At 41.9% G+C, this 21,086-nt stretch overlaps 1 protein-coding gene across 2 annotated transcripts in view; it reads left to right on the top strand.

Annotated features, from left to right (window-relative positions):
• Positions 1–9,253: 9,253 nt before the first annotated feature.
• The window catches only part of CDH22 (cadherin 22), a 691,233-nt gene continuing 679,400 nt past the window's right edge, over positions 9,254–21,086 (top strand). The window contains exon 1 of one of the 2 annotated variants that reach the window (XM_073559371.1): positions 9,254–9,705. The gene's annotated coding sequence lies outside the window, so the exon portion shown is untranslated. The remainder of the gene's footprint in view (positions 9,706–21,086) is intronic. The other variant, XM_073559369.1, reaches the window with a different exon arrangement.

Below are 21,086 nucleotides of genomic sequence, written 5' to 3'. Positions count from 1 at the left end.
ACATGCTACATATATACTACATACATACTACATGCATGCTACATACATACTACATGCATGCTACATACATACTACATGCATGCTACATACATACTACATGCTACATACATACTACATACATACTACATACATACTACATACAATACATTCATACAATACATACATAGACATACAGTACATATAACATAGAGTAACATACTTACCAATACTTGTCACATTGTTCCCCGAAGCCATTGTCTTTTACGGAATAAATATTAACATAACAAACCACAAAAATACTTACCCATGATCCGAAGCAGTCCACGAGTGTGTCCCACGACGATCTTGGGTAGAGAACTGCAGCATCAGCTGATGCTGCTGTTCTCTACGGGCTGCAGGAATCCAATGACGGAAGGTAGGTATCCTTCCGCACTGTATTCCTCTGCCACTTAAAAAAAAAAAGTCCCTAGTCTCACTTTATGCCATTGCTGTGTGGGAATTTCCCAAGCAGCAATGGCATAAAGTGAGACTAGGGACTTTTTTTTTTTAAGTGGCGGAGGAATACAGTGCGGAAGGATACCTACCTTCCGTCATTGGATTCCTGCAGCCCGTAGAGAACGGCAGCATCAGCTGATGCTGCAGTTCTCTACCCAAGATCGTCGTGGGACACACTCGTGGACTGCTTCGGATCATGGGTGAGTATTTTTGTGGTTTGTTATGTTAATATTTATTCCGTAAAAGACAATGGCTTCGGGGAACAATGAGACAAGTATTGGTAAGTATGTTACTCTATGTTATATGTACTGTATGTCTATGTATGTATTGTATGTAGCATGCATGTAGTATGTATGTAGTATATATGTGGTATGTATGTAGCATGTAGTATGTATGTAGCATGCATGTAGTATGTATGTAGTATATATGTGGTATGTATGTAGCATGTAGTATGTATGTAGTATGTATGTAGCATGCATGTAGTATGTATGTAGTATGTATGTAGTATGTATGTAGCATGCAGTATGTATGTAGCATGCATGTAGTATATATGTAGTATGTATGTAGCATGTAGTATGTATGTAGCATGCATGTAGTATATATGTAGTATGTATGTAGCATGTAGTATGTATGTAGCATGCATGTAGTATATATGTGGTATGTATGTAGCATGTAGTATGTATGTAGCATGCATGTAGTATATATGTGGTATGTATGTAGCATGTAGTATGTATGTAGCATGCATGTAGTATGTATGTAGTATGTATGTAGTATATATATATATATATTTTTTTTTTAACATTTAACACATTAGCCGGATGATGGGACTACTACTGTCCCATCATTGGCTAATGTGTCAATCACTGTCATGGTAGCAGGCATCGCCAGATGGGACTTGTAGTCCCATCGGACGATGCTTGCACAGACCCCCGGACATCAGCACAGCCCCCCGGCAGGCCGGCACAGCCCCCCGGCAGGCCGGTACAGACCCCCACAGGGTGCACAGACCACCGGCAGGCCGGCACAGCCCCCCGGCAGGCCGGTACAGACCCCGGGCAGTCCACACAGCCCCCCGGCAGGCCGGCACAGCCCCCCGGCAGGCCGGCAGAGACCCCCGGCAGGCCCGAAATGACGGCGCATCATGATGCGCACACACCGCGCATCATGATGACGTCATTTCGGCTGTCAATCAACTTTGAACTTCCGATTCCGATGCCGACTTCAGATATTGAAAAAATATCGGAAGTCGGTATCGGAATTCCGATACAGCAAGTATCGGCCGATACCCGATACTTGCGGTATCGGAATGCTCAACACTACACCTCAATGTAACAGGCTGAAATTGGATGGTGTATGACAAGGTGGAGGGTGTCTATAGTATTGGTGAGAATTTGAATCTCACTGTAGATTGGAGGACGCTGAACTGTTGTCTCAGGCCCAGCAGAGATTACACCGCAATGTGACAGGCAGAAATTGGCTGGTGTATGAGAAGGCAGAAGCTGTATATAGTATTGATGAGAATTTGAATCTCACTGTAGATTGGAGGGCGCTTAACTATTGTCTCAGGCCCAGTAGAGATTACACAGCAATGTGACAGGCAGAAATTGGCTGGTGTATGAGAAGACAGAAGCTGTATAGAGTATTGGTGAAAATTTGAATCTCACTGTAGATTGGAGGACGCTGAACTATTGTCTCAGGCCCAGTAGAGATTACACAGCAATGTGACAGGCAGAAATTGGCTGGTGTATGAGAAGACAGAAGCTGTATAGAGTATTGGTGAGAATTTGAATCTCACTGTAGATTGGAGGATGCTGAACTATTGTCTCAGGCCCAGTAGAGATTACACAGCAATGTGACAGGCAGAAATTGCCTGGTGTATGAGAAGGCAGAAGCTGTATAGAGTATTGGTGAGAATTTGAATCTCACTGTAGATTGGAGGACGCTGAACTATTGTCTCAGGCCCAGTAGAGATTACACAGCAATGTGACAGACAAAAATTGACTGGTGTATGAGAAGACAGAAGCTGTATAGAGTATTGGTGAGAATTTGAATCTCACTGTAGATTGGAGGACGCTGAACTGTTGTCTCCGGCCCAGTAGAGATTTCACCGCAATGTGACAGGCAGAAATTGGCTGGTGTATGAGAAGGCAGAAGCTGTATAGAGTATTGGTGAGAATTTGAATCTCACTGTAGATTGGAGGACGCTGATCTATTGTCTCAGGCCCAGTAGAGATTACACCACAATGTGACAGGCAGAAATTGGCTGGTGTATGAGGAGGCAGAAGCTGTATTTAGTATTGGTGAGAATTTGAAGCTCACTGTAGATTGGAGGACGCTGAACTATTGTCTCTGGCCCAGGAGAGATTACACCGCAATGTGACAGGCAGAAATTGCCTAGTGTATGACTAACTACAAGGTGTGTATAGAATTGGGCAGAATTGGAATCTCCCTAGAGTGTCGGTCTGTAAGAACAGACAAACTCCTCAGCTTTTTCTTACAGAGTCACACACAGATAGCTTCAATTTGGCCGCTGAACTATTGCCTCTGGCCCAGGACAGATTACACCGCAATGTGAAAGGCAGAAATTGCCTAGTGTATGACTAACTACAAGGTGTATATAGAATTAGAATCTCCCTAGAGTGCAGGTCTGTAAGAACGGACAAACTCCTCGGCTTTTTCTTACAGAGTCACACACAGATAGCTTCAATTTGGCCGTGATAACAGCCGGTACACGGTACTGTGTGAGGAGCGTGCACCGCTGTACGGTGTGTGAAAAAATGAATGCTCAGTAACTCACCAGGACAAAACAATAAAATTTGGATTGCTTTGAAAAAAGCAGTTTGCTGAGCAGTGTGAAAACAGCATTGCAGCTATCAGGGAGCCTTAAAAGGCAGTCTAATAACCAACAGAGCTGATGCACCAAAATATAGCCTCCCCTTGCACTGCACAGTAACTGGTGTGTTGTACAGGCAAAATCGCTAGCAGCAGAATTAGTTTTTGGTATCTTCTTCCCTGCCTAACTCTCTCCCTACAGAATCAGCAGCAGCTCTCCCTATTCTGAGATCAGCATAAGTAACATGGCGGTCGGCGTGCACGCCCTTTTATTCCCCCTGTGATGCCACACAAAGCAAGCCAATCACTTGCATGCCCTTCACAAACTTGGTGGTAACCGCTGCCTATGTTATCACGTTGCCCACAGTGTCCGTTCTTCCTGATTGGCTGAAAAAGGGCGCAAAAGCATCTTTTGAAACGCGACTTTGGCCCGATGGTCGCCGACCTCGTGGCCGACCTCACGCTAAGGTTGGGTTTCGTTTCATGAAACCTGACTTTGGCGAAAGTCGGCGACTTTTGAATTTTTTTGACCTGTTTCGCTCAACTCTAATGAGCACATATACTCGTTGCTCGGGTTTTCCTGAGCATGCTCATGTGATCTCCGAGTATTTGGGTGTGCTCAGAGATTTAGTTTTTGTCGACGCAGCTGCAAGATTTGTGGCTGCCAGACAGCCTGAATCCATGTGGGGATTCCCTAACAACCAGGCAACCCCCACATGTATTCGGGCTGTCTAGCAATGGGGTCCATAAACTGAGCGGCCTGTCAAAATTTCAGTGGCATCCGGATCCTCAGGATGCTGAGACCAATGAATAGAATGGTGAATCAGTGCGTTAAGGCTGATTCACCATTCTGTCTCTGCCTAAGAGTCTTCTGAGACTCGTCACTATAGCCTTGCCTGCAGTGTGGAGCCTCAGTATTCACACTGCACAGTCTAGAGCAGCGCGCCAGGGGAATGTGCAAGGTGAGTAGTGTTTATTTTCTTTCTCATACTGAGTGGACATTGGGATGTGAAGGACATAATGTGGAATGGGATATGGGCTGGGGGGACATCATGCTGAGTATGGCGTGGGCTTTGGGGAACACCATCATCCGTAGAAGAACTAGTGAATGCGAACCAGTCATTGCCTGTACGTATATTGCATTTTTCCCCTTGCCTGCAACTTTGATTTTAATGTGACATAATAAAGAAGAGATTTTACCATATTTGGAGAGTAGTGCTGGAAATTCATTAATCTTAAGTATAAATGTGGGGGACATCATGCTAAGTGGGGGCAGTGGGGCCATCATATTGAGTTGGGGGGCCGGCATTGGGTGCCATGACACTGAGTGGGAGTGGTTTGTGGGGACCATCATACTAAGGCTAGTTTCACACTAGCGTTTTGAGGCGCAGCGCATGCTCGCCATGCAGCTCCGACCCCTACCGAGCCTCCTCCAGTCAGCTCCACCTATGGGCGCATGACGTTGCATGCGTTCTGCATACCCTATCTTTAGCACTGGGTACGCAGGCCATGCGCAGGTATGCTTTTGCTGGCGCATGCGTCCTTTTGACGGTGCGCCAGCCGCACCAAAATGCAACACAATGCGTTTGCCGCAGATTGGCGCACCGTCAAAAGGATGCATGCGCCGGCAAAAGCATGCCTGCGCACAACCTGCGTACCGAATGCTAAAGATGGGGTATGCAGGTCTCAAGCAGCATCATACGCCCATAGGCGGAGCTGACCGGAGGAGGCGCGGCAGGGGGCGGAGCTTCACGGCGAGCATGCGCTGCGCCTCAAAACGCTAGTGTGAAACTACCTAAGAGGTTTCGGAGATAATGATATTGTGTGGGATGGGGCAGTCGGTGACATTAAAATGAGTGGGAGGTGAGCTGTGGGGCACAACAAGCTGAGTGGGAGGCAGTGGGGGACATCATTCAGGGTGGGGGGCTGTGGGACCATCATACTGAGTGGGAGCCTAGCATTGGGGCCATCAGACTGAGTAAGGGACTGTGGGGACCATGATACTGTGTGAGATTGGGGGCAGTCAGTGACATCATACTGAGCTGTGTGACACATCATGCTGACTGGGGGGAAGTAAGTGCATTGCCGCCCTAATGTTATTATTAAAGCAGCGCTTTAAAAGCAGCAACGTTTTCAAAATAACATACTATAAATACATTGGAGAATTGCTTAAATAGTAATTCCGTAAAGTGTTGCTGTCATTATAGTGATTATTTTTAATAATGAGACAAAGGGTTCTTGAGAATGTCAAATCTCCTGTTGGTTCCACGTGAATTTCCTGCTTTATCACCGCCTGCACTGTATCATTGGCATAGATTTGTAGGGCAATCGTAATGATACCCACCATTAAGGGTATATGTACATGTTGCAGATTTGCATGCAGAATTTTCTGCACAGAATCTGCACCTCTTGGCAGATAACGCAAGTAAAAATCTGCACGTTTTTGATGTGCTTTTCATGCATTTTTAATGCAGATTTTCATGTGTTTTTTTCATGCAGATTGTATGTGTTTTTTTAAGTTAAAAAAAGATATGTTATTTAACAAAAAAAAAAGATTTGTGATGTCATTTCTGGTCGAACCTCATCTTTTACCTTTGTGCAACCCACACTCCATTACTGATAGATAGATAGATAGATAGATAGATAGATAGATAGATAGATAGATAGATAGATAGATAGATAGATAGATAGATAGATAGATACTAGATAACAAGAAAAAACTGGAACAGCACCAAAGCAATACCTTATTGAAGTGCACGCTTCCCCAACCAGTGTTCAGTTGGCATAGCAGCCGGATAAGTAGCAAAATAACAGGGAAACAGCACATGACCGCATATGGCGAGTCCAGTTTTCGCCCTTTTCCACTTCTCCAATCCTACCCGATTCCCTCCCATATCCCCACTCCTAAATAAAACACGCTACAACTTGAACTCTTTGCATAATTTTGGCCACAGCGGCCAAGTTTATTAACAAACAATAACATTTAACAATAAGCAATAATATATAGTCATAATGCAAAATATGAGGGGAGGGTTCTTGGAGCTAAAAGATCTGGCTAAGACCTTTTGGCCAAAAACCAATGGGAAAACTCGACTCTCTTCAGTTTTCTGCTCCCTAATGACTAAGGCTGTGTGCACACGCTGCGGATTTTGCTGCTGTTCCGCAGCGGTTTTGGCAGCTGCGGACCCGCAGCAGTTTTTGCTGCGGTGTACAGTACCATGATTCCCTATGGGAATCAAAAACCGCAATGCAGACGGTGCGGAATTTTCCGCTCGGATTATCTGCGGTTTTCAATCCGCAGAAAGAATGGACATGTCAATTCTTTCTTCGGATTCTGCTGTGGTTTGTCATCTCCTCCATTGAGGAGATGAAAAACCGCAGGGCAAAACCGCAGAGCAATCCGCAGGTAAAACCGCAGGTATTTTGACCTGCGTTTTCACCTGCGGATTTTACAAAATCTGCGCGGATGAATCCGCACCTAATCCGCAGCGTGTGCACACAGCCTAATGCGGTTTTTCCCTAACTTTCTCCACACTACCCCAGGCCATCCCCACCCAGAACTCCTCCCATACCCCGTTCCAGCCATTCAGGACACCGAGGCCCCAAACAAATTTGAAAAACTTGCCCGCCCATTGCAGTCATGGGGGACTTCCTCTCAGGCTGTGCCCTCCCCAGCCCTGCTCTTGAAGTAAAAAAGGCGTGGCAATGTTTCGGATGTGAAATCCTTTTTCAAGCCTTGAAAAAGGATTTTACATTCGAAATGTTGCCACGCCATTGGGCATTAAAGTTCACCTTTTTTACTTCATGTGCTGTTTCCCTGTTTTTTTGCTACTTAGATACAGTAGATAGATAGATAGATAGATAGATAGATATATCCTTAGATACATCCATAGATATATCCATATCTATCCGTAGATATATCCATAGACATATCCATAGATATTTCCATAGCTATATCTATAGATATATCCATAGATATATCCATGGACCCCCACACAGCCCCCCACACACGCACACACACATAGCCCGCACACACCATACAAGCACACAGTCACCGCTCACACTCCGCCCACACTCTTACCTCCTCCCGATCTGCAGCGTTTCATCCGCAGCAAACCGCAGATCTTTTTTAGACCTGCGGTTTTGCTGCAGAAGTGCCCAACTCAATGCAACTCTCTCTTTCGCTCTGTCTCTCAACACAACATAGAAAATTTACTACAAATCCGCACAGACAAAATGCACTAGAATCCGCAGAAAAACCGCAAGGAATCCGCATCAATTCTCTGCAGAAAAATCCACAGGCTAATCCGCAACGTGTGCACATACCCTAAAGATGAGTGCATTTTACCACCACATCCTGAACTGCGAGGATAATGTGGCTCCTTCACCATTTTTCTCCTGCGGAGCAATGTCCTTTATTCATTTGGATACAGCTGTGTGGCAACTCCCTGCACTGAACAGGCAAAAGCCAAATGGCACGTTAGACTCTTTGCACTTAGAATCTGCAGTAATCCCAGAAGACAGATCCTACCAATCATGATATCAGTGAACACCCTAGAGATATGTTACAGCATTATTACATGTGAACGCTCATATTCTCCATAGCCTACTCATAGTAATAACTGAACCCTCCTGCTACTATTGAGGGAACTGATACAATAATAACATTGCATCTTGATGATATACCATAGATTTGTGCAGGGTCACCAACAATTAACGACTAGCTTTATTTTCATTATTACATATATTTTCATCTACAGCATCAAGCAATCCATGCGTCAGTCTGTTGAAGAACTAGAGATCACAGCGCACCCACACCGCTTAGTACTTTAACCCTTCACAAATATAATCAGGTTGGGAATGCCCCCTAAAATCGTTGTATAATATGGAACGAAATTTTAATTGTAAATTTACTGACATTCGGGCGAGTGGAGACTTGTAAAGCGACGATCTGTAAGGTGGAATTAATTCTTCAGATTGAAGATTCACGGAGAATCGATAGAGAAGACGTGTTTTAAAGAATCACTCAATCTGCGACTCGTACCTTAGCGCTAAAGTTGATCTGAGACTTATAGTTACTCTGGAGCTGGAGAATATCACATTTCCACCTTTGTCATACACAGTTTTTTTCCTATGGAAATTCCGGGTGTATATATAAATAAATATATATATACTGTACATATATATATATATATATATATATATATATATATATATGGAATTCGCATAGGAGTAATAATATATATGAATAAATATATATTATATATATATATATATTTTTTTTATTTGGGCTTTTCTTTTGAGTTCTGTTATAAGTATATATATATATTTATATATATAACAGAAGGCAAAATAAAATCCCAGAATCTATTACCAGCTAAGCCACAGTGATAAATTGGCACCTTAAAAACTGAGAGAAAAGCATTAATAACCTATTGTCCGTGCTGAAAACAGCAATGTAAGATGTGCCTGGGCATGCAGGGGTTACGCTAGGTAGCAGATTTGCCACACAAAGTTGCCTTTGCTTCCTCAGGGCAATGAGCAGTGTAGGATGGAGGATGTCACTCTGTCCTTGGCATCTACACATGTTCCCTCGCGTCCCTCCAGTCTGACACAAGGTTTCATGTTTTGCTTCTTTCAGTGTGTTTTGTCTTTGGACCACAGTGATATAAATAAATCCATCTAGATGAAGGAGGTCACATCCCCGGTGCTGAACATGGCCAGCAGCCCCATAGCTGAGCACTGATATCCCTATGTGACCTGTCAGATGAAGTCATGTCTCTTCTATCACACACCTAAAAAGGGATTGATGGCCACAGAATTTTGCATGAGAAATAAGTGCAGTTGGGTGGGGAATAAGCAAGAGGAAAAGGCGCTCGCCCCCATCTAATGTGATCAAAAAGCAATACTTAACCAAGCCACTCCATAGGGGACAGCCTCTCACTGCTGCGAAATGTCTTGCTGTGCTCCTTTGTCACTAAGTAGTTAATATATATTCGAGAAAGCACGGTGACTAATCAAAGAGTTAATGGATAAGGGGGGCTTCGCAGCTGATCCCCTTAGTTAAGGGATTTCCTCGGAATCAGATCCCCCCTACAGGATTCAGTGGCCTCCTCCAGCCCAGCTCAGTGAGCAGTAAGCAAGTCTCACATCTTGCTCCTTTCCTTGTGCATTATTCCCAGAATCTCCAGCAGGGGAGAGCAGGAGAGGGGATTCGAGCCCAGGCTTCTTCGCTCTAATATCCATTCCCAGTCCCCCTTTCCCAGACAGCGCTGGATGCTCATTGTGGATCTCAGCATGGAATGGGGATTGGAGGATGCTAGCTGAGTGGGAAAGAGGCAACCTGTCTGCTGGTCCTCAACTGCAGGACCCCAAGGCATGAGGCAAGGGGCTGAGAAGGTAGGACTATGTGTGTGCGAGCTGGCTCTGGGAGGGATGTGTCTGTGAATGGAGCTGTGTCTGTGTGTACAGAATAGGTGTCTGTGTGAGGCGCACATGTGTACGGATGGCTCAGTCTGACGTTCTTTCATTCGTTTTTATAGTGTATGTCTTTTTTGGATGTTTATATGTACATGCCTATTTAGCGTCACATATACCTAGATAGGCGGATATGCTACAACCCTTAAAAGTACAGAAACCAGGGGGAGGTTGAGTCATAAATTTTGCCAACACAATTTCTAGTAAACATTTTAAGGCACAATAAGTTCCTGTAAAGCCATACAGGGCACCATGCCACACAACCATGTCTGGATGCCTCAGCAACAGAACACACACTGTGCATGGTACCGTCAATGTGTGCCCAATTCAGTCCGTATGCCAGAGTCATAAATTCCCTAAGCATGTGCAGCAACAAAACACGGCACTTATGGCAGTGCTCATGTAACACACGAGCACATGTGCCACATGATGAAACGCCAGAGTCGCAGAATTGCAGCATTTACTGCATTGCTATAGTAAGCCCTATATATGGGAGCATGTAAGTTAGTCACCCGTGCAATGAGTCACATATATACAACTGATATTTCTACAAAATAACACTATATCCCATGTCTTGTTATGTGTCAGGCACAGCACACTGAGGCAAAGTTATCCATTATAATCACCTATTATATACGGTGCATGTCATCGGCATGTGTCACTTGTAGGAAGCACAAAACATCAGAATGAGAAGAATGCAACCTGCCCATAGACAATAGACAAGATCATTGTATCTAATACAAGAAAATGCCTCCATCTGGTTCTTAGTTACCGTATAGCTACAACAGTACAACAACATCTGTCAATGAAACACAACAACCAGATTATGTGTATGAATAGCACAATCTGCCATGTGTTCCTGCAATACAGCCGAAACTTTACAATATTACAGACCTGTGTGGTGGTATATAGAGCATCTGTCATATAACACACAAATGAAGGACGACACAACAAGAGCAACCACTGCGCAAAAGTAATATAGGCTTAAAATGAAATACCTGGATACCTGTTGATTACTGTAAAGGTGCAATCTGGTAATATATTAATAATTTATATTATAGTAAAACTACTAAACATGATGGAAAATATCTAACATACAAGATATCTGCATGGCTGATAAAGCCACTACCCTAGGCTTATCTCACCTCTACAATTTTAAAGGAGTCAGCACAGTGGGGTACTGTGTATTTGGCCTCCAAATTTCCAAAAAAGTGCAATCTTTGGTTTATAAATGATGAAAAATAGACAATGAATTGGTATATAGACTGCTATATGTACAGTAGGTGCAAATCCCACTAACAAGATAGAATTATTTCATCCTAATGGTGAAGTACCATAGATTCAGTCCGAGGTTATTAAGAGATCCTTGGGTAATGAGGGTACTAACTCAGTTTGACAAAACTATTTTGCCCGTAGAGTCTACCAGGTTTATCCACGCCACAGGTGTCACTACACAGAAGAGGGGCTGAAACAAACCAATGAGCTACGATGACCTACTCTCCTACAAGAGATGGGTGTACCTAAGTTAGTACTAGGCCTCACCATCCTGAGGTGGAAAGGGAAGATTATAAACAGTTTCAAGGGTGACCCCATGCTTATATCCCACTATTGTCTTTCTGTACCCCTTATCTAAGTCATTTATTTAAAACATGGACTTGGCTTACAATGAAGAATTCAAAGCTTATGATTTCCATGTAAATATATCATAGATGTTCATGCACCCGATGCACAACACATGACTTCACTATATATTACAGCATCCCAAATATGTTAAGGCTTTGATTCGCTTCAAAAGAAAGGCATGATGTTGTAGAGACAGATTACAGATTTGGCACTGCTAATATTTTCATTTGACAGGACCGATTATGATTCTTCAAAAATTCTGTAATATGTAAGATACCACTTTCAGAAGTAGTCATTTAATCACTTCAGAAGGTGTTTTAGTAATTCACTAATATCTTCCATTCTCTAAAGAACATTACACAGGCAATATAAATTCCTCTGTGATAGAAGACATGTTACATTTAGCTTTACTTTGACAATTTTCACTACATTTTCTTTAGTTCCATTGGGATAATTTTCTACTCAGAACATTTTAACATCCTATATGTACAATACCAGAGAAAGGTGAGATGTTAACTCTCTGTGGTGGAAACTATCTGAGGTGGTGACTTTCTGTGGTGGATACTATCTGAGGTGATAATTTTCTATTTGAGATGTTAATTATCGGATATGGTAACTATCTGAGGCGGTTACTATCTGATAATGCAACTATGGGAGGTGGTAACTATCCAAAGTGGTGACTATCTGAGGTGGTACATATCTAAGGTGGTAACTGTCAGAAGTCGTAACTATCTGAGGTGGAACATAACTGAGGTGGTAACTGTCAGAAGTGGTAAGTATCTGAAGTGGAACATATTTGAGATGGTAACTGTCAGAAGTGGTAACTATCTGAGGTGGTACATAGCTGAGTTGGTGGAAATTGTCACACGTGGTAACTATCTGAGGTGGTGCATATCTGGGGTGATAACTGTCAGAAGTGGTAATTATCACAGGCGGTGACTGTTGAAGGTGGTAACTATCAGAGGTCATAACCACCTGATATAGTAACTATTATAGGTAGTAACTATCAGATTTGTGCTAACTTCCTGAGGTGGTAGCTATCTGAGTCGATAACTACTTTTAAGATAGACAGAGACAAGAGAGGAACCCAACATAGTTCATCATATTTATTGCCTCAATTCAATATACATCCTTGAAAAAGCTGCTGAAATATTAATTAAAAGGGAGTCTGTCAGCAATAAGCACAGGGGAATGGTGCAACCTTGGCGTGGTCAAAGATTTAAGTGCACCTTCCTCCTTACTTGTTTTCTATCTATCGCTGACCTGCTCTATGAAGCCAAAGCTGTAATTCAAAGAGGGATGTTGGAGACAGAGAAAAAACAATTTAGTGGGAAGTTGCACCTAAATGTTTGGCCATGCCAAGGATACACTGAGCTCCTGCACTTGGTTTGAACAATCATTCGGTGCTGACAGACTGCCTTGAAAATGACCCTCCTTACAAGTGCCATATGGAGGCATCTGTTAGCCATAGTGTTCGATTGTGAAAGTAAAACACCCTTTTCTCCTGGATACCAGTGTATGGCATAGCTACGTCTACTGTGCTATGCTATTTCATATCTTCATTTCTGGTATACCATTGTACTTTATACCAACATGGTGAAGAGCAATATGACACTCTTTTGGCCTACTCAAGCTAATAAAGCCCTTTGGACATCCATAGTCTTAACGTTGGTAGCCTTCACAGGTATTGGCAAAAAGAGTTGGGCAACCGTTTACTTCTACACAGGATGGGGAGGGATGTTTCTGTATGAAGGGACACTGTACCTGATGTATCATTGACTTCTTCTATGAGTTCTTTTCTCTTTATGTCCATCTTGGTGGTGAAACTTCACAAACGGCCCCAACAAAACATTAGAATCAACATCTTGGTATACTAGTGCATTAGCTGTGAAATTGCCCTGTCTTAGTTGTTCCCAGCTGAGGCTACTTTCACACTAGCGTCGTGTGACGTACGTCGCAATGCGCCGTTTTGGATAAAAAACGCATCCTGCAAAGTTGCCCGCAGGATGCGTTTTTTTCTCCATAGACTTGCATTAGCGACGCATTGTGACGTATGGCCACACGTCGCATCCATCGTGCGACGGATGCGTCGTGTTTTGGCGGCCGCGACGCACAAAAAAAGTTACATGTAACTTTTTTTGAGCGTTGTGTCCGCCATTTTCGACCGCGCATGCGAGGCCGAAACTCCGCCCCCTCCTCCCTGGACATTACAATGGGGCAGCGGATGTGTTGAAAAACTGCATCCGCTGCCCCCGTTGTGCAAATCTGTCACAACGTGCGTCGGTACGTCGGCCCAACGCATTGCGACGGGCTCGTACCGACGCAAGTGTGAAAGTAGCCTTAGATGGCCTTCTGTTCCATCAGAGCTACATAGTTGGGTTGCTGCTATGTTTGGATGCATCAGACAACAGGTTGCTTAGAATTTATATAGCAGAGGCTACTAGCGGATTCATGATGGCAGCATCCATAGGTCACCGCTCTATGTTATAGCAATGTAATGACAGAATATGTCATATACCTAGTGATTGATGAGGAGGCTTATTTGATACAAGTCTGTATTTGTAGTGATTTTAAATGTTTTCCAGAAAGCATGAAATTCATTTCCCAAGTGTGCAACTCATAAGAAAATGCTTATTAAGAATGGTTACTCAGAAATGATGTGAATCGGCAGCATAGCAGAAAATATAATAAGCAACTGCTCATTATACGTGGTGAAGTGCTAGCTTCGGCCTTGTGAAACACATTGTTTAGTATAGATTTTTTTGTACATACATATGAGGTAATATTAGTGAATTTCTAAGTATGTCATACCAAGGCCTCATTTAGACGTCAATGATTTTTCTCATACTCAGAAAAACTGTCTGGTTTTCATCAGTGTTTTGGATCCAATATTCAAAAACAGCTTGACCAGATGGGAATTACATGGTAAAACTGTTCCATCCCTCTATTGAGATCATTTTCCCCAATTTGCTCTTTATAGTTTGTCATTGGTATGCATTGATCACTTGGTGCCTTTTGAAGCTAAATGGATTCAATTACGTTTTGGCATAAATAGAAAGAAATTAGTGGGCCCTTAATAACATTGATACAAGGCCATATAAAATTCAATGTGATAGTCAATGGTTTATTAGTTAGATTTTTCTGCTAATTCAAATGGTTGTCTTCTAAGGGCAACCTCTGTCCTTATGCCTTCCTTACATTATAGAGGTGAATCCCATCTAGGAGCCCAAACCGAGAAGAGCTCACCAAGAGCAGCTCATGGTTTGATGGTCTTGATCCCAAATATTACTCAATACTGTATTTCCCCTGAAGATAGCTATGACCCATGCTCATTGATGGGTCTATTTGGTGGCTCCCATATGAGGCTGTGGGATACGCATGATGCAGTTGAACATCACTCAGGTATGGTAGCTCCCATTTCAACCCTATCACTATTACTAAGCTGCATGAAATGTGAGGTTTAATGTAGACATGTAACATGCTTATGGGTACCAGTAGAGAGGGTAAGCATTTTGGAATGTATTTAATCCAATTTTCAATTCCGAAACCATTTTGTTATTCACCCTAGCAAGCAAAAATGCTGGTTGAACCGCCTGGATAAATACCATCACGATGCAGGTCTGAAAATTGTAGCTACAATTACCCCTCAATATTACAGCTAAGGCAGTTCAGTTAAAGGGTATGGTAACCTTCAACGACATTTTATTATGCTGAAATACATGTATTATTGCTAAAAATCATTTTTGACATTGGGGTTCATTAAAAATTTTACACCATTTGCGTCTATTGAATTTGAAGTGCATTGTCTACTGCTGGCTGTAGAATGAGTTAAAGGAAACCAGTCATTAGGTTCATGCTGTCTGAAATGTGGGCAGCATGAATCAGTGCCTGGCTGTGAAATTGCTGTAGCATTTTAGAGAAAATATAATTTGTAAAAGCTAGTTTACAGGAAGTTTATATGGAGAGATGTGCAGAGATCGGTGCAGTTTGCAGTTGTCTTCTCGATGCCAACTACTGTTGATTCACAGGTTCCTTCCCCGTAACCTGCCAATCAACTGGAATGGGGCAGAGAAAAGCAGGCTAGGGGCCACACTGGACTATGTAGGTTTTTCTCGGAGGACCCTGGCCTGTTTTTCAAACCATGTGTTCTTTGAAACGCTGCAAAGTATACCTGTCTACAATCGCTTAGCCAAGATCTGATTCGTGATGCCCAGGGTTCGACAGCATCAACCTAATGACAGGGTACCTTTAGCTGAGACTTGAACTGGTTCTGAATTTATTACTCTTATGAGAGCTTTTTCTGAGCTGATTTATGACCACAAAATTCAGATCAACTTTCATGTGGTCATAAAAGCTGAGTGGAGCTCAGAAGAAAAATGATAAGATTTGCAAAACTTTGCAGTACAAACAGACCTACTGAAGAATTCTCAGGTAGTTCGTTTGGCATACAGCAACAAATGGTGCACATTTTTAATTAAATCAAATTGAAAATGAGTAGAAAAAAGTAATTGACATCTTTTAAATACACATAGAAGCTTCACCTGCCTGTAACACAAGCTCTAGTATGTCACAATACACAGAAATACCATAATCTCTTCAATGTCACATGGGTAATTCTGTAGATGGGAAATCCTGACACAGCATAGAATAAAGAGGGCAATTATTACTTGGCTTGTATAAGCTTCTAATCACATGCATTACCTTTCATATTCAGTGGTCCATTAAATTTTCCGGGTGAGGTCACAATGTATTGCTGAGCATTAAGACTCAAGGACGAAAATGGTAGGGTCTTTTGGAGAGGGGCCAATAGCAATAAAGTGTGTTAAAAGAAGGATTAAGAAAAATGAAGAGGGAAAAAAATTAAAATAGAGCAATGTTGACTATAGTGTAAGATTTTTCATAATGTTGGCTCAAAATTCAACATTTGGTTTTGTACCCATGGATGTTTATATAAACCTATCTATTGCTGTTCTTAAGTCTCCAACCAACTACTTTATCCCATTTCATCTACACTTATCCAAAAGCCTTATGAAAGATAAACCTTAATAATGAAACATAAGTGAACTTTCAATTTCACTACAAGGTCACCATGTCTTTGCGTCATTATTGGAGTCTAAACATAGGCATTCGAAATTCATACTATTGAAGGTACAGTCAAGCTTGAGTTCATGTCATCACAATGTTGTAAGAATAGGGATCAGCAATTTATATTGTTATATTATTTTTTGCTACATTTAATATTTGTCTGAATCGTTAGAGTTGTAAGATCTCAATATTATAAAGTGTTGGTGACCATACACCTCAAATAGAAGTTGGCCACCCATGCATTTGTTTTCAGTAGGGAGAGGAAAATAAGCTTCTACTAGACATCTTACTTCAATGTCAACAATGGATTATGGCATGTGGAAACCCAACATGCCTATCCTTTTTTTCCCCAAAATCGGCCATTGGTGAAGAACTGTTCTTCCAGTCCCACTAAAATTGGTGGGTTCAAAAGAAAATTAAACCCATTTGGGGACATTTTAATGTATGTGTCTACCTACAGATACCTTGATCAGTGTCTAGAGTTCAAAGAATCCGAAGCACCTTAGATTTTGTTTGAAAAATATAAGGCCCGATTCATCGGGGTGTTTTTGCTAGATTTTTGTGCAAGAAAAAGTTCCTCTATCCACTGGCTAACATGGTACAAAGATATATATCTTTCCTGTATCAAAAAATGTGTGCTTTTCAGCGTTCTTCTCCTGAAAGTTTAGACCAGCTCTGCCATAGTGAGGATAGGTCATGATAAAGCTTGCCTAACAAATTCAACAAAAGTTGTGGCGTGACCAGAAATGTTACTTCAGTAACATTTTTGGCAAAATGCACATTGGTTAATTCCTATTCCCCCAAGGCTTTTCTATAATGCCATGTGGGAATATTAGCTGTGCCAGTCTCACTATTTTCCATTGCTAAAATGTATTGCAATACCTTTCAATGCCAGTTGTATTTTTATTTCACTTTTGCTCAGATGAAGATGTCACTGAAAGTTATATCTTTAGATTTTGTATAAAAACTGTATTTTATGAATAGTTGTCAGCATTTTAATAGTCTGCAGAAAAAAATATTGCTACATTACAATTAGTAAGACAGAGATAGTCAGCTCACTATTCAGATGTCAATCAAATAGTATCTTAAGAAGTGTGCATGGAAGACTGAAGTGCTGTCAGTGGCATGGACTACTCGTAGAAAAATTAACCTTAATGCAGGATCCATTTAGGATAAAATAATATTCTTTATTCCATATACTTAAAATTGTAGGAATACATCACAAATGACAAAAAACACAGATGTGTTTCATATGTGTGTCTTTAATAGATTCATATACATCAATGGGACTGCCAGGAAAAAATACCAGTATTAAGTTATCATAAACCCATTCAACTGGCGACTCCAAAGCAATAATATCAAGGAGAAACAGAGAGTCCAAAATTTGCCATACTTAGTAACAATAATAATATTTATTGGGAAAATGTTACAAGAAAAATGGTCATATAAACATCACATCCAAGAATTCTATATATGGGTTCAATCATATATGATTTAATCAGATCCATCATGGGTGTAACTAATAACCATGGAATACAGGCCGGTACACAGAAATTGCAATACAAGGGCACAGGTATTGCAGACAAAAGATCATAAATACCTCCAATGTTGGGTGTAAATACCTCAAATATAGTGAGTGAGTAAACAGTGTCTCAGTGAATGAAATCCATTAATCACTATATCGCTCCATGTAACAAGTTATAAGAAAGTATAATAAAGTGGTCAAGATAATAAATAATTACCCATAAGTGTAACAGTCCAACCTGTACCCTGGTCACATACCCCAACGCGCGTTTTGCATTGAAAAGTTGCAGCTTCCTCAGGGGGCGTGTCCTAATCAAGGTCTCAGTCTGGTTTAAATGACAAATGATTCCAGTCACATGACCGCATCAAATTCAATAGTGCGCATGCGTGAGCCGCAAACATACAGTGCCTTGCGAAGGTATTCGGCCCTCTGGAACTTTTCAACCTTTTCCCACATATCATGCTTCAAACATAAAGATACCAAATATAAATTTTTGGTGAAGAATCAACAACAAGTGGAACACAATTGTGAAGTCGATCGAAATTTATTGGTTATTTTAAATTTTTGTGGAAATTCAAAAACTGAAAAGTGGGGCGTGCAATATTATTCGGCCCCTTTAACTTAATACTTTGTTGCGCGACCTTTTGCTGCGATTACAGCTGCAAGTCGCTTGGGGTATGTCTCTATCAGTTTTGTACATCGAGAGACTGAAATTCTTGCCCATTCTTCCTTGGCAAACAGCTCGAGCTCAGTGAGGTTTGATGGAGATCGTTTGTGAACAGCAGTTTTCATCTCTTTCCACAGATTCTCGATTGGATTCGGGTCTGGACTTTGACTTGGCCATTCTAACACCTGGATATGTTTATTTGTGAACCATTCCATTGTAGATTTTGCTTTATGTTTGGGATCATTGTCTTATTGGAAGACAAATCTCCCGTCCCAGTCTCAGGTCTTTTACAGACTCCAACAGGTTTTCTTCAAGAATGGTCCTGTATTTGGCTCCATCCATCTTCCCATCAATTTTAACCATCTTCCCTGTCCCTGCTGAAGAAAAGCAGGCCCAAACCATGATGCTGCCACCACCATGTTTGACAGTGGGATGGTGTGTTCAGGGTGATGAGCTGTGTTGCCTTTACGCCAAGCTTCATCTGACCAGAGCACCCTCTTCCATATGTTTGGTGTGTCTGCCAGGTGGCTTGTTGCAAACTTTAAACAACACTTTTTATGGATATCTTTGAGAAATGGCTTTCTTCTTGCCACTCTTCCAGAAAGGCCAGATATGTGCAGTGTACGACTGATTGTTGTCCTATGGACAGACTGTCCCACCTCAGCTGTAGATCTATGCAGTTCATCCAGAGTGATCATGGGCCTTCTGGCTGCATCTCTGATCAGTCTTCTCCTTGTTTGAGATGAAAGTTTAGAGGGACGGCCGGGTCTTGGTAGATTTGCAGTGGTATGATACTCCTTCCATTTAAATATGACCGCTTGCACAGTGCTCATTGGGATATTTAACGTTTTGGAAATCATTTTGCATCCAAATCTGGCTTTAAACTTCTCCACAACAGTATCACAGACCTGCCTACTGTGTTCCTTGGTCTTCATGATGCTTTCTGTGCTTCAAACAGAACCCTGAGACTATCACAGAGCAGGTGCATGTATACGGAGACTTGATTACACACAGGTGGATTATATTTATCATCATTAGTCATTTAGGAAAACATTGGATCATTCAGAGATCCACAATGAACTTCTGGAGTGAGTTTGCTGCACTGAAAGTAAAGGGGCCGAATAATATTGCACGCCCCAATTACAGTTTTTGACTTTCCACAAAAATTTAAAATAACTAATACATTTCATTCAACTTCACAATTGTGTCCCACTTGTTTTTGATTCTTCACCAAAAATTTACATTTGTTATCTTTATGTTTGAAGCATGATATGTGGGAAAAGGTTGAAAAGTTCCAGGGGGCCGAATACTTGCGCAAGGTGCTGCACGTCATCCCTACGGTTCAAGCCTCAAGATAAACATCAGATCCCCAGTCACATGAGAAGGCTGGTGCCAAGGCTTACACAGCGTAACACAGGTCAGATGCTACCCGAGGGATGAAGCGAGGGATCCGCATGTCCGCGCTGACAGTTTAATTGAAATATCAAAGTGACTTTGTGCAATCAAAAAATAAAATAATTTATATATAAATTATAATAGCTAGCTTGAAATATTATTATGAATATTTGAAAGTGCAATGTGCTATAAAGTGACTAACAATAATGCGGTATATTACCCAGCATATAATAGATGATCTGCAGAACAAAAAAACATATATACACAAACCCCCATCAATACTACCATCATACCAATAATTAAAAAGACCGGTACAAAAAAATCCATAGACACATTACATGTGACTTCCCCTGACGAAGCTGCACTCAGCAGCGATATGCGTGGGGCTCCCCACACTGCCTTGTCCCAGGACCTTCCTTCCCTGATGACCTGACCACTGACGCTCAATGCTGGACTGCTCTCTAGGGTGATTTTATTATCACATCACTCTCTTTATCTGTATACTTTGGCACATATATATTCTTTGCCTATTGCACCATCCTTCAGTCCAGCCTCCCTTTTTTAAAAGTGGTCTGATTTTCTGCTCCCTCTCTCATAGGGCTACTTACAGTGCCCTTTGGCCTTTATGAGGCCTTTTGGAGTAAGTGTCTGTGTGGTACTCTCCCTGTCCTTATAGTGGATGGTCACTTTGCTCCCTCCCTTACAGGGCTACTTACAGTGCCCCCTGGCTTTTCTTAAGGCTGTTTGGAGTGAGTGTTTGTGTGCATCGTCTTTCTGGGGACTCCCAGATTTGCAGTCGGTGGGTCATGCCTTATTATAATATCATATACATTTAGGCTAGCATGTTTCATATTTAACCATGTGGTTTCTATCCAGTAGCATCTATTGTTAGGTCCATGACGTTGGTATTGTTAAGTGTTTACCTTGTAAGGGGATATCAAGCGAATTGACTTACCCCCAAAAACCCCACCGTGACCATAAAATGACCACCCCCACTCGGCGCCAACT

The sequence above is a fragment of the Dendrobates tinctorius genome, unplaced genomic scaffold (assembly GCF_039654945.1).
Source record: "Dendrobates tinctorius isolate UK_male_01 unplaced genomic scaffold, ASM3965494v1 ptg000270l, whole genome shotgun sequence".
In the NCBI taxonomy this organism is placed as follows: domain Eukaryota; kingdom Metazoa; phylum Chordata; class Amphibia; order Anura; family Dendrobatidae; genus Dendrobates; species Dendrobates tinctorius.
This window is presented reverse-complemented; position numbering and strand designations above follow the sequence as displayed.